This window comes from Pezoporus wallicus, unplaced genomic scaffold (assembly GCF_028554395.1).
Source record: "Pezoporus wallicus isolate ANWC-B61680 ecotype Strahan unplaced genomic scaffold, APGP_CSIRO_Pwel_v1 scaffold_3294, whole genome shotgun sequence".
NCBI classification, from domain to species: domain Eukaryota; kingdom Metazoa; phylum Chordata; class Aves; order Psittaciformes; family Psittacidae; genus Pezoporus; species Pezoporus wallicus.
The window spans coordinates 7,414,296-7,429,864 of record NW_026635478.1 but is presented as its reverse complement, the minus strand read 5'-3'; the positions used below and the strand labels follow the sequence as shown (position 1 = coordinate 7,429,864).

Genomic DNA, 15,569 nt, shown 5'->3' with positions numbered 1-15,569 from the left:
TAAAGTTATAAAAGGTTACAAAAGAGTACTTATTAACCTATGAGGAGTTTTAGAAATAGCCATTCCTTTACTGTCCTTAGAAAATGAAATCTGATAAAAAAATTAAAATATTATTCTATACACACAAGAATGTTTTCAGAATATTTACGTCCAGAAACAGTCTGGAAATGCCTTAAATGCATGACCTACTTTCACAACTATGATATATCTTGTGAAGTATATATTAATTTACATGTCATGGACTCTGTGCCTGAAGCTTAAAGTCATTTCTCCTACAGGAGAATGTTGAAATACTGTCCAGTGTGTTTGGTATAAATATGTGTTTGCTATGTATACATGTTTGCTATAAATGCTGTGAGATAGAAAAGTAAGTATTTTTATATGCCTCTATTTTTTATGTTGATAAGGGAAGGGGAATTAATTATTTCAGTTGCACCGAATCTGCTTGCTGTATGGCTGGGTTGGTACTATTAGTGTGCATGTTACTATCATCAGAGAAGGTATAATATGCTACTTGCCAGACAATTTGTAAAGGCTGAAATCTTCCAGCATGCCGCGGCAGGCATGGAACAATAGCTTACATGATAGCTAAGATAAGATTTTAGTAGTTTTTAAAAAGGAGCTAAAAGGAAAAGGAACTATAAGGCATATGAATTTGGAGATAAGAGGTTATGTATTTTTCATATGTGGGGAATTGGAATGGAATTGTGCAGAGGACATGAAAAAATTGATTTTAAAGACCATTTTCAAGATTTTAGGTTTCAACTTGTCACTCTTCAGAGAAAATGTGTTGCATATTTCCGCTCCCAAGAGGCTTTCAAAATCAGAAAATGTAATACTAAACTGTGTCTTTAATACTTAATACCGACTGACGAGGCGCTCTTTTCCTGTGCTTTTCCTAGCTGCTCGTCCTAACAGTTCTCTTGTGACTTTCATTTATGTAAAATTAGGGCCTGTAGCAACAGCATCATGAATAATGGACACAAAGTATCTAACACACTGTGGAGCGCTGGCAAAGATCTGCTCACTTTCTACCACCTGAAGCCTGCTTTAAGACCGTTAATGAATGTTTAACCAGTGAAAGCTTTAGTCTCAGGTAAAAAGACTTACACCACTGTAATTCTATGGAGAGCCCTGGTCCCCTGAGAAAACATCAGGTTGTCTAGAGGGAGCCAAAACAGGCAGTGCTGTGCGTCTGGCCACCCGAGCTCCTCCCCTGTAATTCATGAGGAGCGCTTCCTGTGCCAGCACCATACTGGGGTCACTGGCCCAGTACCCTGGGCACTCCAGAAAGTCTTCAACCCCCTTGGGGGTCAAATTGTACCATTGCAGTGAAAATGGCAATTTTTAGTGTATGTCCTCATCCTCCCCCCCCCCCCCCCCCCCCCCTTGCTTTTTTAAGGCTTGTGTTTAAGCTTGGTCTGAATCTTAGACTGGGCTCTGCATTGGCTAATAAGGCTGGTAATCTCACAAGCTCATGCAGCAGGTGTGTGTGTAAGCCTTCTTTTAGGTGCCTTTGTTGCCACCTGCGGCATGGAGTACTCTGGAAAATAACTGATCGGAGCAGAGGCAAAGCAATTGTGACAAAAGCACATGTGTATATTTTTTTAATCATAACACAACTTCAGACAATATCAAAGGGTGGTAACAAAGCTGTTACTGTGCACAGAGATCATCTGCTGGTAACCAAAGAAAAAGAGTAACTAAAAGGAAAAGGGGATCTCGGTAATTAGCAGTGTTGTTAGCAGCAAATTCCTGGAGGTCCCTGGAAGTTAGAGGCATGCAAGAGGCAGGGCCCGGCTCAGACTCCAGAGGGACAGCAGAGGAAGAGGACACAGGGCAGGATGTGAATCAGAGAGCCACTGCACCTTCAAGAGGCAGGCACTGCAGGCTGTCCCTTGGCTGGAAGAAGCTTCTCACTGTCACCTGGTGTGACATAGCCAGGGGCATGAAAATGTCTAACGGGGTCAATGAAAATACTTGCTCTTACAAATGGGCTTCTTTGATCAGCTCTATAGCCTCCCCTTCCCTGAAAAAAGTAACCAGAAATAAACAGCCTGCTTCAGGTTTTGGTTTGCTAGGCCTCTAGCAAACTTGTTAATGTATGTGAACTTCCAGGCTTCTGCTTCCTCACTGTCAGGTTTAACCAAGCCCAGTGGCTTGAGCCAAAATGCAGTCCAGACCTCAGAACATTGTTCTGAAATGGAAATGAATTTTAAGCTTTTAACAGTATTTTAAAACAAACATACCACATAGATTGGTGATTTCATGCCAGCTTTTCATATAATGCTATCCATGATTTCAAATGCTATGGGTATAAAGTGATCATGACAAATGGAACAGTTTGTAAAGGATGGATTTTGCTTGCCTGCTGTAATACAAAGCTTATTGTTCATTAGCACTCAAGTAACTTTATCCTGGTTTTGGTGCTGGCAAACGTGAGTATGCATTGATGTAAATGCAAAATTTTAGTCTAAAACCTTGTAATGCTGGGTTATTCACAACTTTGGTCTAATCCTGGTTCCCAGACTACTAATTTCCTCACTCCTACTTGTCAGCTGCTTGATCTCACTAAAGTCTAAAATTTAAAATGAAAGCTTTATGGGGCAAAGGGCAGAAGATGTTTTTTACCAACTAGAATTATTGGCACAGCTGCATTTCTGCAAAATGGATTTCAGTTTCTGGTTGAGGCTTAGAACATATCCTGACAGGCATTCCCTCTTGGTGCTTAATTAAGTTAGGACTTGCACATACTGGTTTATTGCATGTCTTTTAAAAAGAAAAACAGTTTCCAGGGATTTAGATCCATTTCAGATTGAAAACTCAGTTTTCCCAAAGGGGAATTTGTGGTTTGAGATTGGGAATAGTAAGGAGGATGTCAGATGAATATTGTTTTCACAATCATCTTGTGAGTCTGTTTAATGTTATTTTCCTAGCTTACATAAGGAACTGAAATAAATAACACTTCCTGTCAGTGGTATCATGTAGGTTAGATGTGATATGGTATGAATTACATGTATTAAAAAAGAAAATCTGCTTGACTTAAAAGTCACATGACAAGATTCTTTATGTAGTAAATGTTTTTTCCATCCAAAAATGCTTATATACATTACTCAATTGCTTGTGGGATGGCTGAGTTGGAGAGACCAGCAGACTGTGATTCTGACTGTTCTCTACATCTGTGACTGTGCCCAGTTTTTATTTTCAAGGAGCTCAAGGAGAGGTGGGAAATGCAAAATTTTTAAGGAATGGACATCACATATGAAATCAAAGATAAGGGTGTTTGACTTAGATGTCCTATTTTGTGTTCAGAGATGTTAAGCAAATCCAGGTGATGTCAGCTGGGTTATGTGACTTCAGCTCTTCCAAAAATAGGGTCCAATATTCAACATCCTAAAATTTGTGAATATTTGGGAGGGAGGGAGGATGAAGGGAGGATGTGGTGTCATTAATATTTCATTTTTGTGTCATCTGCATGAATACAATCTGCGTTAGAGCATGGAGATAAATTATGAATGTTTAGGGAGTGCTTACTATAAGAAAGGTGTTCTATGCCCCTTTCATTCTTGCTGTCTCTGACAAGAGAAGATAAAACTGACATTTTCTTAGCTGTTTCCTTAACAAGAAACAATCCCTAATTTGCCATAGCTTCATCTGCTCTTACTGCAGACACCTATCTCCCAGATAATCCATCCCTTGCGTTTTTACTTTTATGTATGGCAAGATAGCAAGGGTACTTCCCATGATGGGGGGGGTAGAACTAGATGATCTTAAGGTCCTTTTCAACCCTAACCATTCTGTGATTCTATGATTTGTGTTTCATAAGACATACCTCACCCTCGGTGGATTTGCTATTTCCACACAGGTTTCATCTCCCCTGGACACTGGCCTCACCTGATTTCTGAGCATTAGGATCCAGTAATCATCATTTCTGCCCTGGAGAGCTCAGGAACACAGCCCTGCAGGGGTCCCTTGTGCCACCACCGCTGCTGCTCTTGCAGCCACCCATGTCACACCTCGCAGCCACCTTAGACCTGGACAGAAAGCCCAGTGGGGTGAACAAAACTCGACTGGGAAGTAAGTAGATGGAAAGATTATGCCTGGCTATACTAGCGCCTAGTTAAAAGATACTAAAAAGTTAGTGTACACAGGCTAATGTTCTTCTGCAGCCAACTGACAGGACAGACACTTGTACAGAGAGCTGTCTGAGCAGGACTCTAACTGAATTGAATTCTAGAAAAACCTGTGCATCTCCATCAAATGTAGGAGGAGGCTGTGGAAGCTCAGTCCTGTGAGCATTTCCCATTGTGCCTGCCTAAAGTTCTGACAGAATCTGCCCTGTATTATTAAGTTACAGTAAATTTTCACAACTGGTGAAGGAGCTGTCCCTTGCCATTTTAGAAGCAGCTGTATTTAAGTAATGGGCAAGATAATGATATACGTCATACTTCACAGGAGTCACAAAATCTGTATTTGTAGAATACTTTTTACTTCTTGAAGGATGAAGGCAGAGTATCATTTTTGTTATATTTAGTTAAAAATATATTTTAAAATATTGTATGTGAAGTTTGTCATACATAGATCCCAGGAAACTGAATCCTTCCCTCCACCAAATATTTTCTATCTGAAATCTCTAGGAAAGTTGCCTGCCATGGCACTGCTCTGTCACAACTCTGCCTTGAAAGAATGATGTGGCAGTTCAGTTTCCTGCCCCATCCAGATCCTGTTGAATTCAGTCAGAAAGCTTTCCATAGCTGCAACATCCACCATAGCAGATCCTCAGCCATTTATCCCACAACCAGTCTTGCCAGCAAAGGTTTGTGACATTTTTAATAATGAATAGACTGTAAGAGCAGAACAGTGACTTTACATCACTTTGGAAGCCACAAGATAATTGCTTTATGGAGAGGTGTTAGAAACTGCTGGTTTGACCTGTATCCAGACCCTCAGCCTTCCTAGGGAACATCCCTAACTTGCTGCGGGCCTCCAAGCCATCTTTTTCCCTGGTGTACTCATGATGCACTACCTAGGACATACACCAGGCGCACTTATCGTCCTCCAGGGAGCCCAGTGAGGTTTTGTTTTCAGTCATCCTGAGGCTTTGGATGGAAGGTGCTCTGAAATTGCAAAATGCTTAATAAGTCAGGGTTTTAATTATATAACAATCCTACTTTAAAACTGTCTTCTTTCCTATTGCATCATAGAAATAGCAGACTTGGACCTCTGCCTTTTTAAAAGTGACTGCTGAGGTATTTATTAACATCAGTTCCAAGACATTTTTCGGTGAGCAGTGGAAGTTGGAATATGGAAATGTCATATTTTTCCTAATATTAAACAGTAATTAAACTAGAAACATGAGTCTTGCCAGATAGTTATTTTGTATGCATGTCTTCTTCATAGAAAGAAAATGAACATGCATTTTTCTTCCATTAAGTATTTTAAAGTTCATCCTTGTTTGGTGATCTAGTAAATTAAAATAAGTTTATAACAGCTTGTGAGAGCAGAAGACTAATTAATTTTGGGTGTTGGATATTCTCTTCCAATTTTGTCTGCTAAGGAGTACTACTAATGCCCATAAGTCAGATCTTACAGAAAATAGTATTACACAAAGGTTATGGTACTTTACAAATAATTATTTTGATATCTTTCTGAATTAACAAATGACTCCTATTTTTGTGGGAAAATGCACACCAAGGCAACATTATGTCAGAACTGCACATAAAGAAAAAAATCTTGAGCATCATTATCATTGTAGAAAATAAGAGAATCCTTTCGAAATGGTTAATAAGAGCTCAAAAGTTTTTCAGCAGTGTTGAACACTTTCCAATATCCCACCTAGCAGAGTACTTAAAAGTGAAAGTGAAGTCAAGATATATTAAAGATAGGCAAGAAGTGTAAATCCCTAGAACTTATTCAGGTTTTCCAAAATGTTACCATTGTTTGGATCTGCATTTTTGCTTCTGTCTCTTAGGGTCACTGAAATCAGCTGTAAGTATAGGATCGTAATCCAAAATTTCCAGTTACTTGAGGTGTTTGGGTCTGTGGGGTTGTTTGGGCTTTTTACTACTGTGAATGCATCCTTTTAATGCCAGATTGGTCCTTCAAACTGTTTTCCACTGGACCGTTCAGCATAAAGAGTTGCTACACTGAAATATTTCATTGTTTTTATTCTTCCACTATAAAGCGAATGCTTGTACAAAACTCTCACTTTGAAGTAAATCACACAATACGCAGCTTTCCTTCAGTTATGTTATGTAACACTGATATATTTATATAAGCATAGGGTTTATTTTATGCTGAAAGAACTTTCTGTGAGGTGACTGCACAATACACAGGTACCCGCCCTGCGTTGCTAAGATACCCTGATGGCATAGAATTTTAGCTGAAGCTCCAATACAAATTCTTGACTCTTAGGGAAAACACTGAGATCTCTGACCAAATGCATAAAGAATCGTAAAGTCACAAAATGGTTTGGTTTGGGAGGGACCTTAAAGCTCATCCAGTTCCAACCCCCTGCCACAGGCAGGGACACCTTCCACTAGACCAGGTTGCTCAAAGCCCAGTTCAACCTGGCCCTGAACACTGCCAGGGATGGGGCAGCCACAGTTTCTCTGGGAAACCTGGGCCAGTGCCTCACCACCCTCATAGTGAAGAATTTCTTCCTAATGTCTAATCTAAATCTCCCCTCTGCCAGTTTAAATCCTTTACCCCTTGTCCTGTCACCACATGCCATTGTAAAAAGTCCAGATTTCTTGTAGGCCCCCTTTAGGTACTGGAAGCTGCTGTAAAGTGTCCCCAGCACCTTCTCTTCTCCAGGCTCAATAAGCCCAACTCTCAGCCTGTCTCTGTAACAGATGTGCTCCAGCCCTCTGATCATCTCCGTGGCTTCCTCTGAACTCACTCCAACAGGTCCACATCCCTCTTCTGTTGTTGCCCCCCGAGCTGAATGCAGGACTGCAGATGGAGTCTCACAAGAGCTGAGCAGAGGGGCAGGATCCCCTCCCTCAACCTGCTGGTCATGCTCATTTTGATGCAGCTCAGTATACAGTTGGCTTTCTGGGTTGCGAGTGCACACTGAAGTCAACTCGTTCTCATCAACCAACACTCCCAAGTCCTTCTCCTCAGGGCTGCTCTCAGTCCATCCTCTGCCCAGCCTGTAGTTCTGTTTGGGATTGCCCCAACAAAGGTGCAGGACCTTGCAGAAGATGTTGGGGTTTAAATGTTTTACCTTAAAAAAAAGAGTTACAGGGTAGGATGTTTTTCAGAGGATTATTCAGAGATAATTGACCTTGCAAAAAACCTGACACTAAGAAAATTTAGATATTTAAAACACTTCAGTACACAGAGAAGATTAGCATGCTTTCTGCTACAGAGCTTTCCAAATTACTTTCTTTGGTAATGGTCACAAAGTGGCTTCTACTACCAGTTTTTACCAATTTACACTAATGAGACGTTGAAATCGCTCATGCTAGTCCTTCCGTGTAGTGCAAAAAGAATATTTTAATGTATATTCTTTTTGGCCTACAAAGGCATTGATGTCACAGGATGTGAAATCCAGGGTTGTATGCTATCTCTTCCATTACAGTAGTCTCAGAATGGATGGAGTTGCACTGTTCTCGTTTAGTGCAACAAATCAGCACCATGTACAGCTCGCAGCAACCAGTAATGACTTTCTACATGTGGTCTTAGTTCACAGCTGAAGTGATCTTTGAAGCTTATGGTATAATATTGCCTTTTGTAGATTAACACAGATATCTAATTGGGTCAGACATCTGCATTCTCATTCCTTATCTGTTTCTTCTAAAAGTATGTTTGTTCCTTGAAGGTGAAGTAGCCAATACGTCTGTCTGCCTGTCTCTGCAATGCTCTTAGCATTTAAGTAAATCTAAAAAAACACCTTTTCTATTTCTTCACTATGCTTTTTCTCTTGCCTATCTCTTTTGAGCTGGGGGTCCCCATGAGCCATGGTGTAATTGTGGTAGTTACAACTGAATGGGAAAGCTGGTCCTAGATATGGTTCTCCCAGAGAAAATGCACAGAGATGCTGCTCTGTTTTTGCATATGTTCTCACTCACCTTATAACTGTTTCAGTATGCAGTGAAATGAAACTGATATGTATGTGGTTTCTCTTACTCCTCTCTTTTTAGGTCCCCATATCAGTTATGCTGAAAGCAGTGGCAGATTACTTCAGTTACCCTGAAATGTGACCTACAACCTTTGGGGTGAGATCTGCTTTATAGTGAAACATCACTTTAATTTATCTGTGGATGATGTATGTATCATTTAGCAATTTCTTTAGCTAACTGCTAACAAAAAGTAAGTTAGCTTAATAAGTCAGGGTATTTGCTTTCAAAGTTCACTTATTTATTAAAGCAATATTTATATGACAGTGTGGACTGGTATGTCAGTTATTTTCACTTCTTTAGATCTGCCTCAAATGAGAAGTGCTGTGGACCATCAACCCAGCTGATGGGGAATAACAGCCCCCTCAAATTCTAGCATATGTGTGATGTTATACTGTAGTGGCAATTTTACTAGTCGTATTAACCAAAGTCTTTGTAGTACCATAGGGTACTGCAGAGCTCTGTTACTGTTCATTGAGGAGTGGCATATTGTTTATTAAGCCATAACATTTCCACACAATCTTAACAAATTTTTTGTTGTCTTACGGGTTTGACCGTGCAGAACTCAGGAAATTCAGTTAGAGAAGCACAGCCCTTCCATGTTAGGATAATAGAGAAATATCTGGAAGCATGTTAAACAATCCCTCTAAGTCAGCATCTGTGCTCTTAACTAATAGCAATGCCTTTCATGAAGTGACAAAACTGGCTTGGTAAGATGCAGTCAAGTCAGAGCTGGAAGTACAAAAGTACATTTATTAAAAATGAATGCTGTATCCTCTTTTGCCTTGTGTATCTTGTCACTGACATGACTTCACAAGTTGCAAATCTATTAAACATTTCAAACATGAAACTAGAGCTCATTAAGCAAAATGTTGACTGGTATATAACTGTTTCAGACTCAAGACTATTAATATTTGTCTCCAGAGTTTTTTTGTCTTCTAGGTTGTCACCAAGCAATCCAGCTGTCTGGGAGTACAGCTTTTGTTTCATCTGATCAGAGTCTGACTGTCCTTTGGGGTGAGGTAGTAGGTTGTATAGTTTTAGGGTTATGCCCTGCCTGTCAGATAACTATACAATCTACTGTCTTTCCTGAAGTGGCTGTGATATCATCGCTGGATATAAATTCAAAAGACAAAGCAAATATTTTTCAACTGTAACTTTCTCTGGCTTTGTCTACATGTTACATTTGGTTCTCATAGCAGGGTTATGAAAGTACACAAATTCCCTTATAGTGTTTAGATTCCTGTATTTCCCATTCAGGTTCAAAAACAATTTACTTTCTGTCATTTTCTCAGAGGAGGTGGGGTGTGACTGGGCACAGAGCTAAGCCCAACCTGCGATGTACTCACTATGCTCAGCTTTCATGGATTGCCATGAGAGTGGTCATTTAGAAATAACTGATGTATTTTCCTTACTTTGTGACATATGTGTTCATTTTCAACAGAAAATGCCACTCTTCATTCAGCAGCTATTTAAATCCACTTTGCATAGGATGTTTGAGGAAATATGAAGTGATGAGTTGGACAAAAAACAATGATGATGTCTTCCAGTTGCTTGCATCCTGCCATGGAACTGGTAAATACTTGAGCCCTAAGTGAAGAGTTTTCCTTTAATCAGTCTTTTGTACACTGATTTAACTTGCTTTTTTATTACACAATGCTAATTCGGAGGGACAGTGCTTGCCACTGCGGTTGTTATGTCTTTGTGGTCACCCTACCAATTCTGACTGACTTCCAGGTAGAACTGTGAGGAAGTTCCAACAGGGTATAATTATGATCTTTTTAAGGCTAAAATATGTGTGGGCTAAAAAGTGTATTACTTGCAAATGGTGAAATGTTACTTTCCTTCAGAAGACACACTTGGTGCTCTAACAGGATGAGGTAGTAGGTTGTGTGGTTTCAGGGTAGTGATTTTGCCCCAATCAGGAGATAACTATACAACCTACTGCCTTCCCTGATAAGCAGCATAACAACATCACTGTCTTAAGTCACAGAAAAACAAGAGCTAAAATACACTTCTGAGGCCAGCAAAGTAAGTCTACATATAATTGTTATTATCCTGTCCTTACTAGTTCTACATTTAGTGTCTCGTATTATTTTTAATAACTTCCAGCAAAATAATTATCTTTTTAAATTCTTTATTGTGCAAAATTGAATTAAAGACTTTTTGCTTATTTCAAAGTTTGTCTGCTCTTGATCTGTTCTGTTTCTGGTTCATATGAGTGGAATGAAGTTATCATGGGAAATGATTCCAAAACCACTGTGAACTTACATTCAAGATGTTCATATTTCCTGGACATCTAAATTTGAATTAAACAAATTTTACTAGCAATGCACTGTTCTTGTTCAACCTTACCTCCCCCTCAGGAATCTTCCAGTGTTTTACAAATAATAGCAGATTAAGTCACACTACATTCTTCAGCAGGTCAGCTTTATATTACAAATAGAAAGTAACAATGAAAATCAAGGACCAGATTTAAAAAAACAAAACCAGACATTGCTTTGGTCCCTCAGTTTCCCATAAGCAGGCTCATTTCATTTAAATGCCCGCAGAAGAGAATTCTCTGCTATCTAAGGTACAAATTGCATCTGGAGAACCATGGATAGAAAATATTAGGTCCATTATAGACATATGTTACATAAAATAGAGCCTTGCTCATGTAAAAAGCATTACCCTCCTATCTGTAGCTAGGCAAGCTGTGACATCCACTGTGAGAGCAAATGAAAAGAAAAAGATGTTATATTTGACAGGAAAACTGGGTATTTATTGCTCCTCTGGTCCAAGAATACCACATGTCTCTGGACTCAAATGATATTTGGGGTCATTCAACACCTTGAAACAGGGCCTTTTGTTAATCCCTTTAATGAAAGGTTAGGAATGTTATTTGACTCGTGCTCATAGAGAGGGATAAAGGCCGTTGGTACGAGAGGGAAAATTGCTGCATGTCTGAAAAACATAGGAGAATAGGCGATACTGTGGCTGGTTTTAATCTTCTCTATTCTTCTTGCTGTTTAAAGAGGATCTCTTAATTTAAAACTGCTGTAAGGATACTTACCATGCTGGCCTTGCTCAGGGGCTGCGGAACACACACTGCAGATTCTGAACTCTTTCTTCTGCTGAAAGTGCAGACTCACAGCTGCAGTGGAAACATCTTAGATGAGTGTGAGTAGTGATTGTGTTGTGGGTAGCTTAAAACATCCTGCACCTCTCCAGGGTACAAAATTGTCTAGAAATTTCTAGCTTAGTCTTATACCCAGTAAATAGATAGCAAATGTTCTGTATGGGAGAAAGGGGTGAAAGGGGGGAAAACTCTTTCTGTGTTCTACAACAGCCTGTTAGCTCTTGTCTCTGAAGTCATTTTGAAATCTTCCGGCTCTGCCTGGGTCAGCATTTTGTTATTGGTAATGAGCTGTGAGTTTTCAGATTCTAGTCATTCTGGCAATCCCATTAAAACAAAGGGCCAAAAAAATCCATAGTGTTCTCTTCTCTAGGATCTACAGTAAATGCCAAAACATGTGCCTATATTTAGCAGTGTGCAAGCCTGCAGTTAATCATGTCTGTCCTTAGCAGTAGGTGTCATTATAGCTAATGGGAACTCCAAAAGAAACTTTAAAGCACAACTCCATGGAACAAAGTGTTTTCCAGAACTATATCCTGAAAATGTTTGTATCAAAACATAACTAGTAGCTTGGGCTGCTGGAATCATGACGAAAAACAAGCTGGTTTTTAAAATTCAAGTCAACATCACTACTTGAAGTCACGCGCCACTGTGTTGCCCACACATAATTATGAGTACATATAACCTGATAAATATAACATACACTTCTATAATCTGTGCCATCTTAATCTTTTTATCTTTTTTTATCAGTGTAACAGCAGCAGTAATTGATGAACAGAAGCTTAATGCATCTTGCTGGAACAAAGCCTTTACATGTTGTTTATAACAGGCCAGGTGAAAAGTAGTGAGGACAAAGCCTTCTGTGAGGCCAGGATTACAGTTGTTAAGTTTCCCTTCTGTGCCTTGGAGAAAGTATGTGGTGTTTTGAGACAAGGTACAAAAAAGACATCAAGCAGATCCCTGTCATTAAAGCCTCTGTTGTGGAATTTTACATCTCTGCTGTGTGGATGCATGAAGCATTATACCTCTTCTTCTGTGATCCTGTTCAAGCTGTTAGGATTTTGCTGATTCTATTTTTAATGTGGGTAAACCTCCATATTCTCTAAACCCAGATGCCCAGCATGAAAATTTTTACTTTCTTTTGCAAAACACTAATGCAAAGGTAAATGTTTTTAGGCAGTCTTAGCAACAGGCTGTGCTGCCAGCCCCACTTGTGAAAATCCAGCATTGCAACTGTGCATAGGTACCGTGAAATGCCAGCTGCTGGGGCTGTTCCTCCATGGTTGCTTTTGAGAGCGCAAAGACCTTGAACACAGAAGTAGTTCCCAGGCACTCCACTGAAAGCACGAATTACAAAGCGGGATTTGTACTGGGAGAGAATCCAAAAATGCACTGAGGCCGTAGCTGGCATGCCAGTTTGAGCTGGTACAGATTCAATATGATACACCACGTACTGCTAAACAGGGGTGGCACTTGTGGTTGCAGAGAGAGAGCTGGTGCTCCTCTGGAAGTAAAAAATGCCTGCTTTCCCTTGTGCTAGGAAAGGTTCCACACATCAGACCACGTCCCATACTGGAACACAAATACTAAATGAGAACAAAACAAAATGTGAGCAAAAGTCATCTGTGGTGAAACAACATGTGCCATTCAGAGAATCGGAGGTCTCAGCATATTGGTAATTACCATGAATGCAGTTGTGCACAACAGTTACCTAGAGATGGTGTCGCTAAAATGTCGTTGGGTTTGTAGGGGATTGTGTAATTAACACTGAGCAGTTCTCACAATATGAATGCATACTAATTCTGGGAATAATGGTTATCAGGGTTACTGATGAAATACAGTCATTTCTGTCGTGAAATGCAACAGCAAATTGGAGGTGGGAAGGTAGGCTGGAGGATTTGATTAAAACTGGAAAAAGGACTGGTAAAAGCAGGGTGGTGCTCATACAAGCAGGAATTTGACCAGGACTCCATGGTGAAACTACAAATGCTTGGGGAAAAAAAACAAAACAAAACCCAGGAATACCATTAAGAAGAAAGGTGCTGCCTCTTGCACTGAATTGACTTTTCCACCAGGCAGGCAGATGGAAAGAAGCAGCTCCATGCACATGCTCCATCACTGCAGGCAAAGTTGAGTGACATCAAAATGCTACAAGAGTTACAGACACCAAGAAGTGTTTGTATCTTCACGTCTCTGTGTGAGGCTCTTCTGGGCTGCTCCCCTGTAGCTGTCTGCATTGGTCTGAATTACTACACTAATTAATACATGTAATGGAAGTGCAAGAGCTGAAGTCCACCTACAGGGGCCAGTCAGTAACAGGATGCACCAAATTGTGCCCCACTTGCTGGTAATGTTTGGAGGGTTTTTGAAGCAAAAAGAATGGCCCTTACAAAAATTTACTACCCAGGATATGCTCCAGGGCCTTCAAGCACAGCCTGTACCTCTGATTAAATACAACCTCAGCTGTCTTCCATAGTGCTTGAACTCAAAGTTGTATTCAGGTTTGGGCTGTAGCGCAGCCTCCTTTATTCTAGGTTGTAGATATACTTGCCTGTGGCAACGCTGAAGCACATAGCCATGTCTGCCTGGTTTATTCTCCTTGTGCATTGCAGGAGTTTCACCAAGACAACATCAAGGAAGCAAATCTGGGCTTCTGCTAAAAAGCCTCCAGGACCGTGGGCTTTGCAGAACAGGCAGAGCTGTGAGCAGCTGAGCTGCAGACATCTTTGTTGCTGCAATGCAGATGCAAGAAGTGGAATTGGTGGGAAGAAGTAGAACTTGGCCCAGTCCTAAGAGCAGCACACTGAACTTGAATGAGAGGAGTATTTACAAAACATTTTTCACGCTATATTTGCATTTGTGCACCATCCATGAAGGTACCCAGGTACTAACTTCCATTACAAAAACTATGGGAGATGGGAGCCTGTGAAGATGTCTGCAAGGATCTGGGATTCAGTGACTTAGATGTCCAGATCTCACAAAAAAAATCAACGCCAGCGATGCTTAACAGAGCAAGACAAAGACATCAAAAAAAAACCCAAGGCCTAAATACACACTGATTTTCAAATAGGTCTATGTTCCTAAGTCACTTTGGCACTTCTAATTATTTTACAATTAACAGTAATGATTACCAGTCATGCTAAGCATTTGGTGGTATAAAGGCTTTTGTCTGGTTGTGGAATACAGTTCATGTCTAGTCTCCAACACAAATCAAAACCACATGAGTAACCAGGTTAAGAGACAACCAAACTGTAACTAAGTTCCCTGATGTGGCATATGTTTGTATTCCAGCCAGGGCCTGAAGCTCTTACTTGAGATTTTCCCTGTCCAGCTTGCATATGCAAACGTAAACAATAATACTTCCATCCTCAAGGAGCCCAAGTGAGATTTTACAATGCAGACAAACGCATTAGTGTGTTAAAAAGGTCTCTCAATCAGCTGAAAGTGTGCAGTGGTTTACATATTAGTGTACGGTTTTAATTAACACTTGGAAGAGTGCAAGAAACCCTTGATGCCCTTAGAACTTACACAAATAAAAGTACCTTTCTTACGTGTTTCTCAATGTCAACATCTAAACTGCAAATAAAGGAATTCCAGATAAGGTAAATTGGCATATACCTGTCGTGAAAAATGGCAGCTTCATCCTTCCTTCTCACAGCAAGCCAGGTCTCAAACATCTCGCTTGTGGTGATGGAAACATCTCGTTGTTTGTGAAACTGTTAAGAGTAAAACACAGTTTGCAGCACTTGAGGGCCTGGGAGGTTTCAACCTAAACTCAGTCTTTACAGGCCTTCCTGTGCAGGTTGTTCCCCTGTTGACACACACACGCTCTTCTCTCTGGATTTAACCTGAATTTGGTACCATCTGTCTTATGTCTGTTTAAAGCTACCCTGCAAGCTTCACAAATGGTGCTGCAGCAGTGACTGTTTGGAAATCAGGTGGGAAATCACACAGGTTCTATTTTATTTAAGGTTGGCTTGCTGGCTTGTTCTAGTGACTTCCACTGAGGTGTAGCATGTGATACGTACCCATGGTTACAACATAAACCCTTTTTTCCCTCTGAAGTTTCAACATGTCCAAACCTCTGTTTTATATTTTCTTTTTTTCACCCCTTTTTTGCTATTTACTGTGGATAAAATAAAATTATTGATGGCCCGTGATTTCATGGTTTACCTTCTATTTCCCCATCTTATCAAAACAGAGAGGGAGTTTGGAAGTTTGCTTGGACAAATTAGTTTCTGTTTTATTCCCCTCTGTGCTTCAGCAGCTTCTCCAAAGCTTAAGTTTTAACTGTAGCAAAAAGAATTCCCATAAACACATGGCATTTC

General features: G+C 40.2%; 1 long non-coding RNA gene across 1 annotated transcript in view; it reads left to right on the top strand.

Annotated features, from left to right (window-relative positions):
• The window catches only part of LOC130608625 (uncharacterized), a 119,501-nt gene extending 114,546 nt beyond the window's left edge, over positions 1–4,955 (top strand). Inside the window, exons 9-10 of the long non-coding RNA XR_008974586.1 lie at positions 3,866–4,077; positions 4,721–4,955. This is a non-coding gene — a long non-coding RNA (uncharacterized LOC130608625). The remainder of the gene's footprint in view (positions 1–3,865; positions 4,078–4,720) is intronic.
• The last annotated feature ends 10,614 nt before the right edge of the window (positions 4,956–15,569 follow it).